General features: G+C 53.4%; 1 protein-coding gene across 3 annotated transcripts in view; it reads right to left on the reverse strand.

The window, feature by feature from the left end:
* SRCIN1 (SRC kinase signaling inhibitor 1) overlaps positions 1 to 22,395 on the reverse strand; it is a 190,476-nt gene that overhangs the window by 144,575 nt on the left and 23,506 nt on the right. Inside the window, exon 2 of one of the 3 annotated variants that reach the window (XM_073326150.2) lies at positions 15,457 to 15,519. The exons of the other annotated variants lie outside the window; for them this stretch is intronic. The gene's annotated coding sequence lies outside the window, so the exon portion shown is untranslated. The remainder of the gene's footprint in view (positions 1 to 15,456; positions 15,520 to 22,395) is intronic. 3 annotated transcript variants of the gene reach the window in all.

Here is a 22,395-nt window from a genome sequence, read left to right on the forward strand (position 1 = left end):
CAGCAGCATAGGGTTTAAATGCTAATCTGTGAAGGATATAATTAGCCTATATAGAATCTCTTAACACTGCTTTGAGACTGGATTATCGCCAGTCATCTGGTGTGTTAATGTGTTTCAAGTGGATCATCTATTTAATTCAAACTGTAATGTCCTAGGGACAAAGACCATGCCTTCCTCGGTGTTCGCACAGCACCAAGGAACCTGATGATGCTAAAATAAACAGACCCAACCTAGAGGGGGAAGTGTTGAAAGCGTTTTGTCGTAAATCAGCTGATCACCTCTGTGCCTGCAGAAATCAAACAAGGGATGCCGGCCCTATCGAAGGAATGACAGGCACGTGTCTGGAGCCGTGATCGCTGCAGCAACGGAGGGGGATGCAAACGATACCAGGAAGAGAGCAAGGCTGTATCTGGGCAGGCTGATGGCAGGCTGGGCCCGCCTTTCAGGATGAGCTGTGTGTAAAGCGGGGAGAGCGGCCAGATGGATCGGGCCTTGGAAACGAGACCGGTGTCTAACAAGCTGACCTGCCCACCCCTGGACTGAAATACTGGTAGTCCTAGTCCTCTGCAAGCTCGTGGCAAGAAGCCCTGGGGGAGAGACTCAGCCCTCTGCATTCAAACTTTGTTCTTGAAAGACATGGAAGGGAAAAATCTATCCTTCCCAGGCACCCAGGCTTGGCTTGGCTTCATGGGGAGGGTGGGGATAAGAAATCTCCCCAACCCTTCACCCCACCAGCTTGACTGCAACCAGATTGGGAGGCTTGAAAAGCACAGCTAGGACTGAAAGCATCTTCCCGCTACCAGCAGACATGCAGCAAGTGCGTGCAGGGCTGGCGTTCAGGGGGCCAAATCAGGCAGAACAGGTTATGCACCCTCTACTCTCCTCTTCAGCCAAGACAGCCTACGGGGTAGATTTTCAAAGAGCCGTGGAGGAGTTTTTAGACAGAAGATCCCCGACAGCTTTAACAGGGAGCCCTGCTGCTAAAGCCCCCCTGCATGTTGCACTTTGAACATGCAAGGACAGATCCTTAACGGGAATAAATTAGCGCCACTCCATTGCTGTCGGCAGGGCTGCGCTGATCCACGCCAGCTGAGGATCTGGCTCGCAATCATTAAGAGTCAACCTGACGAGCCAGAGCATTATAGAACAGATGGGAGGGAGGAGGGGGGTGACGCGAAACAGGTGCACTTCTTGGAACACAATAGCTCTGGAGGTAAAAGAGAGACAGTTTATTATAGTCACTTCCTGGGACACAGACAAAAGAGGCACTTAACCACCGTGCGAGGTGACCTCCCAACACTCTGGGAAGCAAGCATACATCGTGGAGTTATTTCCCCAGTGGTAAATGACCATGATTTCCATGAGGCAGCTAGTCAAGACTTCAGTGTTTTGGCCTCTGTTAGATAAACTGACACAAATCACCAGCTCTTGGCAATGAAACGTGGGCTGGGTCACTGCTTCCCATGGCAGGGACCATCCTGAGGGGCGTCTCTGGTAAGGGGGAAAACCTGTATCAGTACAACAGAGAAGCATCGACACTCTGTGCCTGGCTCTGGAGCGTGACCTGGAGGCAGGCATCTGTCTTCTCTGTCTCTCTGTTTTCTCCTGCCAGCCTTTGGGGCAAGGACTGTCTCTTACTATCTCTGTACAGCGCCTAGCACAATGGGGGCCCTGTTCTCAGCTCAGCTAATCTTTACCCTGGATTTACTGACAAAGAATGCCTGGGCCCAGGAGCTCTTTCAATGTGGGGACCGTTTAGCTCCTTAACCGGCAGGGAACTGTCCGCCCTTGGGGGTTTCATGCTCTCGGAGTCACTTAGGGCCTGATTTGTCCCAAGTGCTGAGTACCTCAGAGCTCCATCAGCTTCAGCTGGAGCTGGGAGCGCTCAGCGCCTCTGAGTCTTCTGAGGGATGCGGAGCTGTCCCCATCTTCCCCTGACGGCCCCCTCCAGGCGTTTCACCTCTCGCCAGGCTCTGCTCCTGTGCTGATCTTTCTTCAAAAAGAGCCCTGGCTTTCTCTGCTTTAAATCAAAGCTCTGTTAGCTACAGTGTTATTACCACTGCTGAACACGGTAACTAAATGCCATTCCCCCACTGCTCCACTGATATTTCTGCACTCTTTGCCCATTTGTAAGCCACGGGAGGGAGTCATTTAAGGCATCTGGGCGAGATGCTTAAATTAACAATTTACAAATAGCTTAATTGAGGTCCCGGATGCTCTCTTCCTGCTAAATGATTGCGAATTGTTCCCATGTATTGGTTTTTGTGATGTGAATTACAGGACCTGGACCACGATAAGGGCTTCAGTTCCTAATCGCAGGGTAGGGCAGCCCTCACTTAAGTCAAGACTGGCTGGCGACAGAAGGCTTGTGTGTGCAGAGGAGAATGGCAGAGGATACAAGACAGCAGGGTTACAGCCAGGGGTGGCTGATAAATGCCCCCTGTGCAGATTGACTGGTGACCTGAGACAAACTGAACATGCACAGATCTGAAGCCACTGGCCAAAGGGAGCTTTTTTCATACGACTCCTCAGTCAGGGGAGTGTGGCAGCCAAGGGCCAAATTTTCAGCTGGTGGAAATCAGAAGTGCCTGGAGCTATACTGATTTACATCCGTTGAGAACCCGGCTGTGCGCACGTGGAGGGTAGTGCAGGGTGCAGGGACTCAGGACTCCTGGGTTCTATTCCCAGCTGCCTTGTTACGAGACCTTGGGCACTTCCCCACTCCGGCAGGGTTTCCAGCCCTGGGCTCGCACTGCTCCGTCCCGGGCCATTGACATCAGTGGGAGCAGAGTTAGCCTCTGCTGAGTGCTTCTTAAATCCTCTCCCTTGTGTCCGTTTTTCCCCCAGGTGCAAAATCAGGATGACCGGGCTTAATTCCTGAGATGTTGGTAAAACAGCTTCAGACCTGTTATCAGCATTATTATTAACTGTAGCTTCCCCACCTCCTCGCGGGGTGCTGGGATCCACAGCTTCAAGGACGGGGGAAAAGACAAGCAACACCTACGGGGAATGTCAACGATTTACCCAGGAGAAGCTGGTCACCTAGACCCACCAGCTGTCAACTAAGAACAGGGATGAGCCACCCAGAAGCCTGAGAGTGAGGGAGATGCAGAGACTGGTCTGACATTTCAGACAAAGCCTAGCGACAGTTCAGTGCATCTATTGCACATCACCGGGCAAGGGGACTAGTTAAATATAGCATCCCATTTGCCACCTGTGAGCCCCCCGACATAGGGTTTATCTCTATTGCAGTGGTGGACCCGCTCCCTATGGGGGTGACTTTCATGTGCCCTTCCCTTAATGTGTGGGTGGGTGGGGGGGGTGTCAGCCTCCTCGGGGTTCAATTCCATGCACAGTGTCACTGCGGCTAACCCTGACCCTGGCCCTCAAGGGCACCAGTGTCTGCATCAAGCTGCTCAGCTCTCCGTCTAATTCCGGCGCATCAGACAGTAATTATAGATACATCAACGGCACTGACAGATTTGAAGCTCATCAGCCCTGCACCTGTCAATGTACAATTGCAGACACTTCTGAATATGGAACAGAGGGGGAGGGGGCTCCTCTCTGATCCTCCCCACCCTCCCTTTCCGCAGTCCTTCTATGTTTTGCAACTGCTCTCTCTGCTGCTCTGATCCCAGGCTCTGGTGTAACCCAGGGTGCTGGTCTCTGCTCCCTGCCAAAGACAAAAGGAATCATAGAATCATAGAATATCAGGGTTGGAAGGGACCTCAGGAGGTCATCTAGTCCAACCCCCTGCTCAAAGCAGGACCGATCTCCAACTAAATCATCCCAGCCAGGGCTTTGTCAAGCCTGACCTTAAATGCAGCCCCCCCACTGCGGGTTACCCCAGCACTCGGAGCAGCCCACATTTAGGGATGCATTTCCCAACCCTAATGTCTGGTTTTAATTTTTTTACCCCGGTCTTGTCCACACATGCTGGACTGCATCAGCCCATGCAAGCACACCGGATCAGGCAGCTGGGCACCCGCATGTGCAAAATGGGTGCGACGCCCAGGCCTGAGGGCTTGATTGGGACCTGCAGACAGCCGATGCTGAAAGTTTGAATCTCTGATCTCTGCCAGATTTTAGACGCTGCCTCTCTTCGCGGGCTGTGCGCAACGCTCCACGGCAGGGAAATACCTGCTGGATGTGGTGAGAGTTTTAGCGACAATGAGAAGCATGGCCTTGTGGTCAAAGCACTGTCCTGGGGCTCAGAAAAATGGAGTTCCATTTCCCAGCTGTGCCACGGACTTCCCCTGTGACCTGGTGCAAGTCCCTCTTTGTGCCTTACTTCCCCATCTGTAAGGTGAGAGTAAGGATACTTCCCTACCTCACGAGGGGCATGAGCAGCTCAGATAATCCAGGGCTGGGGGACCATGTGCACTAGCAAATTCCTAGATAGGTCCATGTGGCAAGGAGTCCCAGATGCCAGCACATCCAGGGTGAAACCCCTAAAACCAGCACATAGAACTGAAGGAAGCACGGCTGCTTTCTATGCCCAAATGAAAACTCAGATTCCTCCAAAGACAGCATCCTTTCCTTCTCCCTGTAAGTCTGGTCTTTCTTTTAATAAACAACATCCCAGGACCCTGGACTCTCCCTGCATCACCTCTCAGTGCCTGCGATGCCCATGGTCTGACCGGCATGTCAGAGGCCCTACGTGATGTCAGCAACCAGGAGAGCAGAACGACCTCGAGTGGGCGAGTGCTGTCCCAACCTCGGGATGCATTTGGATGCAAGAACGCTCCGCTGCCTTGTCACATAGAAGACACAGGTGGGACACGTGCAGTGCTCCCGGCCCGTGCTCCTTCCTTGACAGGGAGGGGGGAAAGGAAAAGCACCGCCTGTTTCGATCGCTGCCCAGGGTGTGCAAACGCCGGGCCTGCTGCCCCAGCCAAGATGCTGCTCAGCCTTCCTGGAATGCAACCCCCACCCAGCTGGTTTGCTTTCACTCCCCTTCACCTTAGTGGGAAGTGCCCTACATAGCTGTCATTAGAGGAAACAGACACTGGACGTGGTCTGAAGCTGCCTGGACAAGGTGCCAGCAGGATGAGTAGCACACAGAGCACAGGTCGCCAGGCGTCAGCCGATGAACAGCTGAGCTGTCCAGCTGAAAGAGCAAACAGCAGTCTATGGAAGTGGGGCCACTAAGCAGGCTAGGGGAGTTGGGGAGGGGGAAGAGATCCTTTCAATCCAGCCTACCGTCAGCTCTGCTGCTACAGACCGGGGGTCTGGGAGTAGGCAGTGTGCCCCAAGTCCATAGGTGTCACTTGACTTCTGTATTGGGGGGGCAGCTCCAGTCAAGCCAATGGGGTTGCGCATCGGGGGGCAAATTCCACACCCGCCCGAGGCTTGCAGTCGGGGGTAATGTCCCCCATCCCCCTTCTGGCTCTCCCCCCTCAAACTACGCCCATGCCAAAAGCATGGCCGTGGTCAAAGATACACTGTACGTGATGTGGGAAAAGCCCCTGGGAATCTGAACACCACCACGGCGAGCCTGATTCCCCATTGTCCTGCACCTCGTGTAACCACGGACACCAGTGCAAAGCAGGTGTGAAACACGAGCAGGTCAGAAGGGGAGCATCTTACAGCCACTCACCGTTCTGTGTTCTGTTCCCTCATCGAGCCCCCACCTGCACCGTTCCTGTCACCACTCCATGCTCACCTGGCTTTGAGTAAGGGTTCTGGTCACACCGAGCTTCGTAACCGGCTGCCTTGGCTTTTCCCCTCATGTTAATAAACTATCCGGCCATAGGAATCTGGAACCTTCCCCAGCCCCAGATTCTGGATGTGATTCAGCAACACCGCTCTCCCTCTTCTCTGGTTTGGAGAGGCGCTGATAAGGAAAGAGACCCTCCCCAAGGTTGCCAGAAAGGTGAAAGTCACAGTGAGCTCACCACTCTTCTGATCTGCCAGTGGTCCAGTGTCAATGCACAGTCCTCTGGCTGTCGGTCGTGTGGCCACACCTCCGCTGACCCCAGTTCATTCAACTGCTAGCTTCTGCTCGGCGGGTCCCAGGGCTAACCTCACCCATTCCCGGCCTCCACAAGCTCTCATCCTCTTCCTCCACCTGAAAGAGGCACGTGACCCCAGGCACCCCCAGGCCTGGGACACACTCCCTGAACTCCCCAGGGGACAATCCGGGACGGCGGGGGCTCGTGTTATGCTTAGAGTCACAGCCAAGGCTCTAGAGAAGCCAATTAAAAATAACAACTGAGTTTACTGACGGAAATTAATTCAAGGGGGCGTCAGCGGGAGAGAGGGAGCTAGAATTCACCCTCTGAAATTGGGAAGCAGAAAAGAGGATGTTACTAAGCAGAACCCACTCTACAATGTGGGGGAGGCGGGGAGGCTTGAGTCAAGATTTCGACAGTACTTTGGATTGGCTGCCCTGTATCCCACGGTGCCCTTCCTCTGCCCAGCTTGGCTTTCTATTGCAATTTACCACCGTAAATCCATTCTTCCCCAGTCAGACAGTTCTGCCCTCAGATAAGCACACACACGCCTCGGGTGGAGTCCGAGGGGCACCTCACTCACACAAACAGCAGAGCAGAATTTAGCTCCAATTCTTCCTTTAAAAAGACGTGGCTTTATTTGACTGCATTACACACAGACAAATGAACATATGGGTCACAGAGGGCTGCGAAAAACAGGATCCTGAAACCCCTATTATCCCAAACAATTTCTAGCCCATCCCCCTGCCTAAGGCTGAATGCTATTATCCCCATTACGCAGATAGGGAAGTAATGCACAGCGAGGCTAAGTGACTTGCCCAAGGTCACGCAAGACATCTGGGGCAAACCAGGAACTTTAAGCCAGGTCCACTTGAGCCCCAGGCTAGTGCTCCAAGCACTGGGCCGTCCTAGTTTAAATTGATGCTGGCCATCGCAGTCCAACCACTGCTGTACGTAACCTGCTGGAGCTGGGTGTGAATAACCATCTCTCCCCGAATTTACACCAGCTGGGGATCTGGCCCAAGGCACCTACAGTCACTGCAGTTCTTTTAATAACACAGACTGGAGCCGAGAGGCGAGGCCTGCCTGGCTGCCCGCATGCAATGCTGCCCCTCTGCAATGAGGGAAGGGGTGACAGACAACAGGAGTGGGTCCCAGCGGGACGCTGCAGTTAGAAGGCTTAGACCACATCAGACAGGAGAGGAGGAAAGAGGCTAGGCTGGCTTGTTGTTGGTTTGTTGATTTTTTTTTCTTTGTTGGGAAAATGGTAATTTTAATTAAAAGGCAAACGAGCGCTCTGGAAATTGACTTGAAGCACAGAGTTATTAAGAAGCTGTTGACGCTGTGAATTATTCCTCCCTGGGTCGCCCGCCAGGGGAGGGCGATTAGATGGGATCAGCTGCATTAATGTCCCATTTCTGTGAGCGCAGGGAAAGGAAAGGGCTGGGGCAGAATCCCTGAGCAGTTCAGGCCAGAGGACGGGCCCCACACATGTTCACAGCGCCTTGGGGAAGAGGGGATCTCCTTTCCCATGGCCTCAGTGTCATTACTTGGCACAGCCCCAGCCATGCCAGGGGCCTCCAAACACTTTGCCAGCGGGACTCAGCAAAGCTTTCCACTGCCCGCTGGGAAGCTGAGACCCATCCGGCAGCTGGCTACATTGAGTCAAACAGCAAGTTAGGAACCAGAACCTAGCTCCTAAGACCAGCCGGCCTGAAGGCGCCACTGTGATCACAGAGCCTGACCTCCTGCGTAACACAGACCAGAGGACTGCCCTGAATTCATTCTGGTTCGAACCAGAGCATCTCCCTTCAAATGGTTCTTCATTTACAAATGGCCAGTGATGGAGAACCCACCCCAGTGGAAGAAGTCGTTCCAATGTCCAGTGCCTCTTGTTTCCAGTCTGAATTTGTCTAGCTTCAACTTCCAGCCATTGGCTCGCGTCAGACCTTTGCCTGCGAGATTGAAGAGCCCACAGTACGTATTTGTTTCCCATGTAGGCGCTTCACCCTGTAACCTTCCTTTGTTAGGCTAAACAGATTGGGGTCCTGGAGTCTATCACTATAAGGCCTGCTCTCTGAGCCTTTAATCACTGGCTTCCAGCATGCGGCTATAACCCTTCCAGTGCCGATCCTCAGCAGTCTCCGAAGGCCGTCCAAACGATCTCATCACTCTCCCCTGATCTTTCATGTTCTGCAGACCAGTCGAAGGTGCCCAGCGATGGAGCTGCCCAAGGGGCTGGCTGGGTCAACCTCAGCCTGACCCTCTCAGGTCAGCATCCCAATGAGGCAGCGGTTTAAGGGTACACAGCCATGCTGCACAACGGCGGAGGGCAGGGAAATAAAGAAACTGCACTGGGAATCTGAAGTCCTTAATGGGAACATTCCCAGAGTTAAAACTTGGTTAATGCCCTGGCCCTTAGGAAAGCAATAGGAGGGGTAAACGTTTCAGAAACCTCTCAGTCAAGCACCCCTGGGAAAATGAGAAAGTCGGCGCCTGTGGCTTCTGGCCTTAAAGTCTGTGACTCTATTCATCAATCATTTGTCCTGCAGTGGCGTCTAGAAGCTCCAATCCTGGACCAGGGCTCCCCCGCGCTTGGTGCTGTATAAACACAGAATAAAAAGATAGCCCTTTCCTATGGAGCTTACAGTCAGTATACAACAAGAGATGGATACACACAGACAGGGGAGTGGAAGGAAACAAGAAGACAATACTAGTCAGCAGGATAGGCCATGATCTCCATACACCAGTGGCCTAACCACTATCCAGGGTTAGTAGCCATCACAGGAAAGGAGGGACTGGTGTTGATACTATTTGTGAAATGTGAGTGCCCACATGCTCAGAGGGAGATTGAAGCTCCATTATGTGGGGCACTGTACTGAGAGAGGCCAAAAAGACAAAGGAAGGATTATTATCATCTGTGCAGTACAGATGGGGAAACTGAGGCACAGAGCAATTAAGTGATTCACCCAAGGTCACACAGAGTGTCAGTGGCAGAGCTGGGAAGTGACCCAAGGTCTCTTAAGATGCTTTCACCACACGGTCATCCTAGCCATTCACACAGATCTCACTGTTCTCCACAAGGACAACCAGTCAAGTGGGCTCAGAGTAAGACCATTGCTCACATTAGCCCCCACTGAAGGACTGGGCTACCTAGCAAGCACCACAGGCTGCCAGAGGCATCAGCTACCCTGCTGCAAAGCTGCCAGAGGCCTTCGCCCGGTGCCCAGATTGGGATTTGAGCTTGCTGGTAATAAGGTGCAATTGGCTCTTGACGGCCTTCGCTCATTTCTAGCCAATTACTCATCCCGGCCAAAAGGAGGATCTGCAGTGGACGAGAACAACATGAGCGCCATAAAAAAAAAACAGCAAATTTAGCCAAGAGGGCTGCCTCCTAAATGGGAGACAAAGCCACACAAATCAGGTGGAGTTTAATTATTGAAATCATTAACGAGCTGCTGGGATGAAGAGGAGCAAGCAGTGGAATTTTTCCCACCCAGCTTCCCTTTCCACTGCACTTCCTACCCATGACCAGCCCAGGGCACTCTCAGCTTGCCAGCCCCTCCTGCCTGCCAGATCTAGGCACCTGCTCTGCCAGCGGGCCAGGGCCAGGTAGGCAGCTGATGAGCCTCTTTGGGAGGAGGCAGATGCATGCCCTGCGGCAGGGCTGTTAGAAAAACATAGCAGGTCTTCCCCCACCCCCGTCTCTTTGAAGTTCAGGCCAATGGGGCTTATTAGAAAGGGTGCTGTGAGCACATGGCTTGGTTGGAAAGCGACTTGTTTTCCACTGCGCATTTGGCGGGTGAGTTTTTCATTTGGCTTTTCAGGTGGTTGGAGAAAGTGGGCTGGGTTTGTTTAGCGTCCTCACATCCACAACGCAGGCGAGGGGCACACAGGATTGGCCCAGCTTCTGGGCAGGATGCTGCATTACAGCACGGGGACGTGTCACGCCCAAGGTCGCTGTTGCCAGGCCCGGGCCTGGCTGGCACAACAGCATCAAAGAATTTGGTGCAAGGAGTAAGGACTATTCATCTCCCGCTGTGGAGTAGGGTGTGGGCGTTCAGATAGAATACTCTGGGAAGAGTCTCCTTTCGACACTGGGCCAATGCATCAATTGGATTATTAGTATTAGGTGTATTACGGTAACATGCAAGGTGTGTCCACACTGCATTATAAACCCAGGTCTAGGGGACCTGGGCTTGTGGACTCGGTGTTTCTAAAGCCTGTAAACCCAGTTTACAATTGCTGGACCCGGGTCTCACAGCCATACTGATGTGTCCATGCTGCACTGCGAGGAATGTCTGACTCAGGTCTGCGGCTAGAGCTGCGTCCACACTGCAAAATGACAGGGTTCGGACCCGAGTCTCAGCAGGGCTTGGGTTTGACCCTCCACCTAGCAGGGTCCGAGGACCCATGTCCTAAGTGCTCGCTGACCTGAGTCAGCCTGATTTGTGTGTGGACGGAAACGGGACTTGGGCTCAAACCTGAATTGCAGCCCAGGCTTCGTGTGCAGGTAGTTAGACCCCTAGGATATGTCTACACTGGAGAAAAAAAATAACTCAGCAGGGAGTCTCAGAGCCTGGGTCAACTGACTCCAGCTTGCGTTATGGGGCTACAAATAGCTACACAGACGTTCCTGCTCGGGCTGCAGCCTGAACTCTGAGACCCGCTCCCCTTGCTGGGTTTCACAGCCCAGGCTCCAGCCTGCATGGGAACCTCTACAGGGCTACTTTTAGCCCCATAGCATGAGCTCCCTGAGCCTGAGCCAGTTGACCCGGCTCTGAGACTCGCTGCCATGGGGAGGGGTTGGCAGTGCAGCCACGCCCCTGGAGACTCCAACTGAGCTCAGGGCCTCGTTGTGCTGGGCGCTGCACAGACAAAGAGAACGTGATCCATGCCCCAGGGAGCTCAGAGTATGAATAGACAAGAGAGGCACAAACAGGGCTGGTGACTGGTTTCAGGGAAGGGGAAATCAACTCTACGCCTAAATCCTCTTAAGGGTCTTTCTTTGGGGCATTGCTTATTGTCCCACTGCTCACAATCCTCAGAGGCCTCCCTGCCTCAACCTGGGGCCAAAGGACACATCCTTCCCCCGTATGCCTGATACCCCCGCTCCTTATATATCCATGTGATAGGCAGTGGTTGCTTCTTAACCCTTTCCAGGCTGCTGCTTTGACCTCGTCACCGGTGGGAGAAAGGAAGGATGATTATCCCCATTTAGTGGTGGGAACTGAACCCCAGAGACATGTGGAAGGGCATGTTTCAAAAGACCCATAATCAGCTCCAGCTATTTGAATACTGGCCCAAAGTGTCACTGTAGGAACCTGCTAGGGGCTGCTGAAAATCCAGCCCTCCTGGCCTTGCCCAAGGTGTGTGTGACCCAAGGACCCCGGATGCCAACTGGTGGAGGGTGCAGGAGTACAGGGATCCCATGGGTTCACCAAAAGGGATCATGAATGGTGTGTACCAAAAGCCTGCGCCACACGAGACGTGTGGACGGGAAATACGGGAGGAGTTACAGACACACACTAAAAAGCACGTTCTCTAGGTCTGTAGCTAGCAGCAGGTCACTCAAAGGTAGCGCATCTTGAGACAAACTGCTCCAGGCAGGGGCTGGGAGATGCTTCTCTCCCTGGAGGACCATTGCGTATTGTGCGACAGACAATAGGTGTCTGGGAGCATTCTGAGTCACAAGTTGGTGATGCCTTCCGAAGGGAGTGAACAGGCCGAGGGAAACATCCACGGAGGGAAGGACCCTCTTTCCAGGTGCACATCAGAGGTCTGTTGTGGTATGTTTGGGGGTGCAGCGCCCTTCCACACATGAAGACAAGTTGCCAGCGGGGCTTGGTCTTAGGGAAGGGAGATCTCAGCCAACCTGGCTGAGAATGCTGGGAAAGGGACTTGGGATAAGTGGGCTTGCAGGAGGAGGGGGGATGCCTTGTGAGGTAGAAAGCACGTTATGATTTTTGTCTCTGGAGCTATTTGTTTCCAATATTCTTAGCGTCTCTCGGCCCGAACGACAGGATAAACGTATTCCTGGCATCACTGGGTAGATACCTCCGAGTGCTGGGTGCTAAGCGGGGTGGAGATTCCGAGCTCCACCTTGCAAGCTGGGGTGAACGATGCCTTTGGGAGCAGGGAGTCTGAGAGCTCTGGGCGTGCACAGTGGAACAGGGGCTGGGAGCTCCAGAGGGGTGGTTGGAGGACTCGGAGGTGGACGTGTGCCTATCACTGACCGGTACAGGGTGAGGAAGGCCTGCGGAGGCCTGGCAGGCAGTGCTTGGGGTGGCAAAGGCTGGTGGAGTCGGGAAGCTGGTACACAGCCAGCACAGACAAGACTTCCCCATGATAAGGGCAGGTGGCAGCAAGATGCTTCCTGACTCTGGGTACTCCCAGGAAGCGTGACAGCTGGGAACTGAAGCTGGACCTCCTGGGTCCCAGTCCAATGTCCTAACCTCTAGATCACCCTTCCTTTTGGCTCTCACTGGACTGTTTTTTACATACCCTAAGTACTGACCAGCACATCTTAAAACTCAAAACCCCACACCCCATCACCACAACTGCTATGTTTTCAGGGCACATGGAGCATTTTGACAACACGATGACATTTGGTGGCTGTGGGTGGCAATTCTGAGACCTGGAACCAACGCAGAAGCACTGGGATGAGTGGCAGACCTACACTGGACCTGTTTTAATGCCTGGAAATGCACGGGACAAGCCCCTCCAAATTGGGATTGACTCTTGCAAGAAAACCACAGGCTCCCACCGCCAGGTGCACCAGTTCCAAGATTCCCTTCATGTGCAGCCCCAAGGAAACAAGCTTGCAACCTGCTCACCAGCTAAGCATCAAGGATGCAAACCTTTCTGAGACAGGAGTTTAATTTCATGTACAATTCTGGGACCACAAGCAAGACAAAGCAAAGTTCACAGCCCCCAGTCAGATTCCTACATGGACACAGGGGATTAGCCATTCGCTGCTCTCCTAGCCGGCTAGCCCCACTCAGGTGTCAGGATAACGGGTTATGGTACAGGTCAACAAGCCATCTGCACGGACGACACTAAAAAGTATCCCGCTGGCGCAGCGAAGCAAAAGCTGACCCCTGTTCTCAGTGCCCACACAGACCCAGGGCAAGCCTAGGTAGAGCAACATTTCAAACAGGCCCCCAAACAACGAGCCCCAGCACAGTGGCTAGGTCACATTCACCCCATCTTACCGATGGGGGAATTGAGAGGAGAAATTGCCTGAAAAGGTCACATGCTAAGTATGACGCAAAGCCAATGCCTGCCCTAGACACTGGGCCTAGATTCAGTGGCTCACAGGCCATGCCCCCTGTCACGGAGTGTGGGGGAGTCCAGGCCCTGCACCCCTCTTCCTGGGATTCACTGAGACTCTCAGCCAGCCAGTAAAACAGAAGGTTTATTGGACAACAGGAACACAGTCCAAAACAGAGGTTGTGAGTACAACCAGGACCCCTCAGTCCAGTCCTTCTGGGGGAGCAGGGAGCGTAGACCCCACCTGGTTCCCTGCGTTCCTCCACCCAGCACCAAACTGACACTAAACGCCCCCAGCAGGTTCCCTTCTGCAGCCTCTGTTCACATTCCTGGGCAGAGGTGTCACCTCCCCCTCCCCGTCCTGGCTCAGGTTACAGGCTCTCAGGTCTCCCATCCCCAGGGCACTTTCCCAGGTCAACACTCCCCACTGCGTCACATCGTCACACCCCTGACCAAGGACTCAGAACAGGGTAAGATCCCAACCCACAGCCTCCTCTCCAACCTCTCTCCAAGGGTTGGACTCTCCTCCCACTATCTTCATGCACGGAGGCCTGGCTCCCCCAGCGTTTTGCTGGCTTTGTTTGTTGCATCTCCAGTCCTTCCCCACCAGCCACAATCGGGTTTAAAGCCTTGCTTACACTGGGAATGCAGCCGCCAGTGCAAACCCGTCGGACGGACAGACAGACTCGCCAGCGCATGCACCCATGCAACTTACCCTCCTTCAAACTAGCACGTGTGCCACCAGCGTAGAAACTTTGAGTCTGTCCTCACCGCAGCCAGAGGTGTGACGGCAGCACGGGTAGACGGCCCCGAAACAGCTTTGAGCTGCACAAGCCCGCCCGGGACCTTGGGTATGAACTCGAGTGGCTAGCGTCTGCTGCCACAGCTTCACTGTCATTCAAGCTAGCTACATCCAAGCGAGCTCAGGGCTGTCGACACTTGCTGCATCTCTGACTGCAGTGTAGACAGACCCAGTGTCGACACTACACGTTCTCTAGGTCTGTAGCTAACAGCAGGTCACTCAAAGGTAGCGCATCTTGAGACAAACTGCTCCAGTCAGGGGCTGGGAGATGCTTCTCTCCCTGGAGGACCATTGCGTATTGTGCGACAGACAAAGCTACAGAAGCGGCTCAAACCCCTGAGGAAGCAAGGTGTGAAGTCCCTGGCCCCACCAAGTCAACAGCAAAACTCCCAGGGGGACTTCAATAGGGCCAGGATTTTAGCCAAGGCTTTAGTTAAGATAAATACAACAAACGATGACTGCGTGACGATAGCTGGTGTGTGTCATTTCTGGATCTACCCTTGAAGAGAAATGAGGCAAAGGACAAGAAGCCGCGTGAGGAGGGCTGTCGATCCTACCTCCCCCCCTTGCAGATATTCAGAGGGTGAGATCACAGAGATCCACCCAGTAGAGAGCGTTATCAGGAAGGGGGTGCAGAAAGCGCAGGAGTACCGCGGCATCGAGGCCCGTCTTCTGCCGGCAGACACAGCAGCACGACGTGATGGATTTGGAGACATTATTATTATTTAAAATCCTAGCACCTGCTCCTGATTGACAAGAGTCTAATGCAGTTTTCACTTAAAAAAAACCAAAACCCCGTTTAAACTTTTGCTGTAGCTGTCTCTCTGCAAAGGAAAACACCCAGAACATTGGAGGCCAACAGACGCCATAGAAATATAATCTATTATTTTGACAGACCCAGCAGGGGTTGCTGCTGAACAGACTCGGGTGAATTTCACTTTCTTCTGATTTTTGTTTTAAACGCTCCCTGCACTGCACATTGCCACAACTTCTTGGCTAAGGATTCTGCCTCTTCACATGACGCCAACTGGATCGAGAGGTTTCTCTCTCTGTATCCGCCCCTGCCATCGACTTGCCCCCTCCACCCGGGAGGGAGAACATGGTGGCTTTAGTGGTACAGAAATCAAGGCCCATCCCCATAGGATCCCACATTCCAGGCTCTTCCCCCCCCACATCAACAAGGAACAGGTGCTGGCTTCACATGGCCATAATATCTGACAATACTGTTCTGGGGCACTGGCCCTCAGGCTTCCCACGGAGTGTAGCCAAGAGCAGCAGGGAAGGGTTTAGTGCTGAGTGATTCTGCAATAGTCAGCTGAGAGTTTGGGGGTGGGGAGAGGGAGGTGGAGGTGAAACATTAAACATTCAACAAGAGGGGCGGGGGGGGGGGGGACACTGCCAGCCCTCCTCCCCCCGACATTTACTAACCTGGTGACTTTAAACAAAGGGAACAGAGTCCTGGCTTCTTTCCACCTGCAACTCGATGGAGCCCTGGTTAAGGACAGGAAAGGAGGAAATTCATGAATGAACACGACCCAGAAGGCAAAGTTTGCCAGGGATGGAGGGGTGGAGAGAATAAATGAATAAATCAGGCTAAATGGAGAGAAAACACAAGCGCAGCAGGAGAAAGGATCCGATACGTAAATAAAATCAGTGAATGACGGGAAGGAGAGAACGGCTGGAATTTTACAGTCTTGTGGTCTCTGCTCACCACCGGCTCCATGTAACGAGCAGGCAAGGAGCACGGCAAGCATATGCACATAGACACAGTACCTCCGTGGTACCATTTGCACGCCCAAGCCTGGATGGAGAGATCCATTTACCACTAGTCACACAGACATGACTCGCACGCCTGCCAGCTCCCTCCTGTCCACACACAGAGAGCACTGCTCCCTCACACACACACACACACGTACAAACAGAAGACGAGGGTTCAGAAGGTCTGCTGGTATGTCAACAACCAGAGAGTCAGTGGCCTGCTTTGATCCCTTTACACAGCCACAGCAAGGAGTCACTGAGCAGGCCGTGGAACCGAAGACACAGCCAGGCCCTTGGAGGAAAGCCAGGAGACTATAAATGCGGTTGTCTGGTAGTCAGAAGGGAGAGGTGCCTGCCTGGAGACAGAGCTCCCTATACAGTTACCAGAGGGTTGGATCCAGATGACTTCTCTTGGAGTTCCTGCGTTTCAATAACCCCCAGTCACACTGTGCCTCTTCTTCAAAACCTGGAGGATTCGAAGAGAAAATAAACCCAGAACACCGGCTTACAGAAACCCTTTGTTGCTGGACCAGATGGCCCACTCCACCTCTGTGTGTGTGTGTGTGTGTTTGCACACGAGCGTTTTTGGGTGTGGGTGCACATACACACATATAGATTGGGGGAGCAGGTTAGGAAAACACAGAACTCTCCATAGACAAAGAATAAACACCTTTAAAAACTAGGGGCCAGACCCTCACCTGGCACAGCTGGTATGGTTCCACTGAAATCAACAAGGCTACGCTGATTTACACCAGTGGAGGATCTGGCCTCAGGCCTTTTTTTTTTTTTTTTTGGGCAGTGGGAATCATTGAACCCCCAACTCTGTGGTTATGGCCACATGCCCTGCCTTACAGAGAGGCACCAGGGGCCAAGTGGATTCAGATCCGTTATTTACCCCAGAGCACAGTGGTGAGCAAAAGAAGAACCGGACTGAGAGAAAAACTCCCGGCTATGAGCACGGTCCTACGCCCTGACTGCCACATCCCCGGAGGGGAGTCTACAAATAAGCCACTGTCATAAAACATACCAGACAATCCCCCTCTCCCTCAAGGCCTGGACAAGCTCTGTAATAAATCCTCCAGCTTCCTCTCCCTTGGCTTCCTGATCAGCCCAAGGCTGGACAGGTCTCTTTCGAAGGTCCTTCTCCAGCAGAGAACTCGCAGTACAGTGATGCTCTGAGAATCCCCTCAGCGGTGACCCAGAATGCACGGACCATGATGATGCCCGAGTTGGAGCTGGGACACGGCTGAGCCTGAATTAGCTGCCATAAACTGTTGCTCACAGAAGGCTGCGTCTGCCTTCCCCACCATGGGGTTAGCTGTCTGCCATGGTGCGCATAGGGGGGACGACGCGCATTTCAGGGCAGGTGGCAATAAACCCACCAGGTTCGCACGCCTCCATCCTGCCACATGCAGACGCCCGGGTTCTGCCACATGCCGAGCCGGGCATCGTTATCGTTACGGCAGATCCCACGGCATCGCCACCATCGGGAGCCCTCATGCCACAGGCCCCACCCTGCCGGACAAACTCTGCCTGTGGCTCCCGGCAACCACTCAGCAATCACGGCCTTCGGGTTGGTTTTCTGATCCTCGTATTGTTCCGAGCTGGGCTATCCCTGACGTGATTGTTACGAGCAAATGAAACCCCAGCACCAAGCAGGCTCTTCTTTAAACTCTGGGTGGCTGTATTTAGCAGTGGGCGCACACACCCCCTCTCCACCTGAGCTGGAAACACGGCACGGGAGGGTTAAAGGTCTCGCCCCCCAGCTTCCTGATGGGCCTACGGACTAAAAAGCCTTTTGACCGGGATGCTTCTGAGTACAAGCTGTGCCAGGCGCATGGGACACATGGCCCCAGACCTCCCTTTGATCCTTTGTGTTTAGGGACTGGGGCTGTTGTTTTCTTCTCCCTTCTGCGCGCTTCAAGGCTGTGTGGCTTGGGGGCGAGGGAGGAGGGGAGGCCTCGGCTCTCACAAGAGCCTCATTCTTTAAGGGCTGGCAGCGGCATGGGGGGGGGGGGGGAGCTGCACCCGGCTCCAGCTCTGCTCTCCTCATGCATCTCTGCTGTTGCTGCTTGACATTCTCTTCTCTCCCCCCCTCCACGGCCCCTCCTTTGATCCCCGCTGTCCTCGCAGGAGCATCAGTCTTTCCATCACTGCCTTTCTGGGTCATGGCCCTGTGGGTTCACACAAGTGGCAAAGCAGGCCAGGGCCTTCTCCAGGAGTCCCCTCCCTCCCACCAGGGACGGTGTAACTAGGCCAATGAATACAGCCTGGGGAATGTGATAAACCCCCTTTACCGGGACAACATAAATCAATTGATCCGTGGCACCGAGTGAGACCCGATCTACACCGCAACCAGAACCAAGCTGGTGACCATAATGGCATATGTTACAGTGGCAGCATGGCCCAGTCGGTAGGGAGTTGGAGTGGGACTAGCTAGGCGCTAATCCCCCCTCTGCCACTGACCTGCTGCATGACCTTGGGCAAGTCACTTCCACTCTCCGTGCCCCCATTTCTCCTCCCATCCTTCATGGTCCTTGTCCATTGGGGCATTGCACAGCACCTAGCAAAATGCCCTGGTCTCAGCTGGGACCTCGAGGTGTTAATGTAACACACATAACCAGAAAGGTGCTAGTGTGGAGTTCAGATTGCTCTAGTGTGACTGGGCTAATGCCTCGGCAGACCGGGAGTGCCAAGGCTCAGACCAGGTTCTAAGGCCAAAACATTCCAACTTGGGTCCCTGCTGGTCGGTACCTAAATAAAAGCAGCCGGATTTTTCTGAAAGGTGCCAAGTGCCTGGGGATTTCAGCTGAAGTTGTGGGCACTCATTACCCCTGCAAAAATTGAAGCCGTTTTGGTCAATAACAGCCAGAGTTTCCTCACTCTTCCTCCCTGGGCCGGAGGCGAGTGGCAAGGAGGGCAGGGTGGGACTCTGGCTCCAAATCAGCAACTAATAAGTCCATCCTGATTCAGCAAGGTACTTCAGCCCATGCTTCACTTTAAGCATGCACAAGTCCCATTATGGGGTGTCCACGCTAGGAAAAGGGGTATGTTCTTAGCATGTGCTAGTTAACACATGGGAACCAACATGGGGTAAAATCTTAGTGAAAACAAGGCAGCTTGTAGTTTTAACCCGTTAGCAGGTCCAGGTACACTCTAGGCTCTCCTGTAGCCTTTACCTTGACCTGTGTGAAAGCTTCAAACTGCCTTGTCCTCACTAAGGTTTGACTTCAGGTTAGTTACCAGCTGTTAGATAAAACAAAGTAAGAAGACAAGGCCATGGATTTCAATAGGACTTAAGCAGGTGGATGAGGAAAGATTGAAAAATCCACATCACTTTCTTTAATTTCCCTTCTCCCATGCAGATCCAGTGGAAAGGAAACAGAGAGAACATGCGAGTGAGAGAAAGGAGGAGGCATGTGGGGGGAGACATTGCTAGCTTTCTTCACCCCGTGGAGACCTCAGGAACCATTAAAATCCTCTCTGAGACATGCATGTGCTTAAGTGCTTTGCTGAAGCAGGCAAAGGCAGAGTTGAAGCTAAATTGTGTTAGCTGTGGGTTGTTGCTGGAATTTTCATTCTTGGGGTAAGGGCGATGGGGTTAATTCGTTCTTGTAATTTTTCGCGCACAATGTCAAGGGCAGTCAGACCTTGGCCGATCACTGGTAAGTAGAGGGTAGTAACTGGAACAGATAAGCATGGAGATGCCTAATTTTCACACAGCCAAATTTCAAACCGCGGGTCTTTTCTACCCTACAGCTTTTTCATCATTTTTATAACTGGGTCCTGCCCAGATGAGGCTGTGGCCCCAGCATAGGTGAGACCTCGCTGAGTCACACTAGGAATTGGGAGAATCCGGGCTCATGAATGGATTTTGCAAAGTAGCGTGTAAACAAACAAAACACAATGGGGAAAAAAACCCCAACCAGACAATGGGAATGCCTCCCTAAGCGTACCCTGCTCATTTTTGTAGTTTGGGTTTAATTATTTACGGGATAATGTGCTAGGAGAACAGTTGTCATTCTCGTAGTTACTACGATAGCACTTGGGCCCAGATCCTCAAAGGTCTTTACTTTACAGCCCACCACTGAGATCAGGGCCCTGTTGCACTGCGGGACATACATGCACAAAGAGACACACCCTGCCCCAGAGAGCTTACAGTCCAAACACACTCGACCAAAAAAGGGTGGGAGGAAAGAACAATCATTATCCCCATTTCACAGATGGTAAACTGAGGCATCAAGAGCTGACGGGACTTGCTCGAGGTCACACATGGAGTGGGTGGCAGAGTGGGAAATTGGACTCAGCGCTCCTAAGCCCGTCCTGTGCCCTAACCACAAAACCGTCCTTTCTCTCCCTGACTTTGCCACAAGAATGGAGTAATCCAGCCCTGCCTCTGCTAATAAACTGTTACGGATCTGTGCTGGCATGGGGACTCACCATTGTGTGCAGGTTCTACAAGTGTGTGTGTTGTGGGGGAATGGGGGATGAGCTCTCTCTGGTTCAGAAGGGGAGTGAAGAATGTCAAAGAGACTCCTGACTCCATGACCTGCGGTCTCCTACTCACTTCTTAGGCTTTGCTTGGCTGGGGAGGGGAAAGGAGAGACGGGTCCAGGAATTTCCAGTTTGCAGTAATGCCATCGTGCCCTGCTATTGTATCTTTCAGCCAAGGGTCTCAAAGAGCAGTGCGGTCAAAAAGGTACCAAACTGGAGTCAGAACTCCTGGGTTCCAGGCTCAGCTCTGCCACTGAGCGACTAGGTGCAAGTCACTTCCCTGCCCTGTGCCTTGGTTTCCCCACAGGTGACATGGAAATAATGCTGATTCCCCTTCTCAAAGGGCTTGGACCTGAAAGGAAGAGGGCTAATTATTGTGAATGAAGTGTCACACCCCTCCCTGAGTTATCCCTGCTTGAGAAACGGACGCACAAAGAGGCCGAGTGACTCGCCCAGGGTCATTCAGCGATACAATGGCAGCAACGAACTCAGGAGTCCTGGCTCCCAGCCCTCCTCCTACGGGCCCTTATTCAGCAAAGCACTTAAGCACACGTTTGCCTTTAAGCAGGGGTGCAGTCCCATGGAAGGGCTCTGCTGGATCATGGCCCCAATTGCTGGGCTGGGTTTCTGCCGGAGGGAGTCACCATTCTGCAAAACTTCCCTCCACCACGACTGCCACAGGGTTGCGGCCCCGAGCCGAGGCCGCTGGGCTATGCTTTGCCTTCAGGCCTCACCATCAACCCCACCCCAAGGTGCAGGCGAAGGGGAATTTGCCCACAGACAATCACAAAGCAAATGTCAGGACTTTCTATTTACCCAAATACACACCAGAAGGCAGAGCTGAGCTCTGGACTGCTCGCTTTCCACCCAGCCCCCTCCCCAAGCCACAAAGCAAGGTCTGGGTCTGACTGGGGTGTGGCAGGAGGGAAATGGAAACAACACAAGGAGCCACGGGGCCTAGGCAAGCTCCCCATTTTCATGGCCCCTGCAATCCAGTGCTCACCTTAGGGAGAGGTGAGCCCCCAGCAGCAAACAGCGCACAGTCCTGGACCTGCAAGGGCTAATGCCAGGGAGAAGGGGCATGTGATACATGGGGGCTGGGGGGAGTACGTCTAGTGGGGCAGCATCTGGGAGTTGCTCTTCTTCATTCCTCCAAAGAAAGGAGAGATGTGAGAGGAGTGGGGGGGACTCTCCTTCGCAGTGTCCTTGAGTGTCCTTTAGAGGCTTTGCTTTTCACGCAGTGCAGCGGATGAAGAAAGATTGAAAAATCCCAAATTGTTCTCTTCTTTGATTTCCCCACCCCCAACCCCAAACAGATCCAGTGGAAAGGGAATGGAGAGCGAGCGCAAGCGAGCAGAAGGAGGGGGGCGTGCGGGGGGGAGCAATCGCTAGCTGTCTTCACCCTGTGGAGACCTCGGGAACCATTAAAAGCCTCTTGGAAGGAAATCAGCACCGCGGCAGCAAGGCACCGGGAGAGAAACACTGACTCTGAACACTCCACCAGCACGCCCGCCCGCGGCTCCTCACCCAGCGCTCCTGAGACGGCTGCTGCAGGCGCTTCGTGGCTGCACCGGGAAGGGGGCATGGAGAGCCAGCTGCCCCCCGGCCCCCGAACGGGCTCCGGTCAGGGAACATCGCATGGGCCCCCTCACGCCCTTGTGCAACAAGAGCACGGATTGCAGGTCCAGGGCTAGAGCCCTGCCAAATCCATGTTGGTCAATTTCACGGTCATAGGATTTTAAAAATAATAAATTTGGTGATTTCAATGTGAAATTGAAATGTGAAATTTCACAGTGTTGTAATTGATGGGGTCCAGACCCAGGGCGGAATTGTGGGGAGGGAGGGGGGTACTGCTACCCTTACTTCTGCGCCGCTGCTGGCAGGACGCTGCCTTCCGAGCTGGGCGCCCAGCCAACAGCCGCTGGTCTCCGGCCGCCCGGCTCTGACGGCATCAGTGCAGAAGTAAGGGTGGCAATACCGTGACACCCCCAAACATAACCTTGTGACCCCCCCCGTAACTCCCTTTTGGGTCAGGACCCCCAATTTGAGAAACGCTGGCCTCCCCCGTGAAATCTGTATCGTATAGGGTAAAAGCACACAAAAGACCAGATTTCA

This window comes from Lepidochelys kempii, chromosome 27 (genome assembly GCF_965140285.1).
Source record: "Lepidochelys kempii isolate rLepKem1 chromosome 27, rLepKem1.hap1, whole genome shotgun sequence".
Lineage (NCBI taxonomy): Eukaryota > Metazoa > Chordata > Testudines > Cheloniidae > Lepidochelys > Lepidochelys kempii.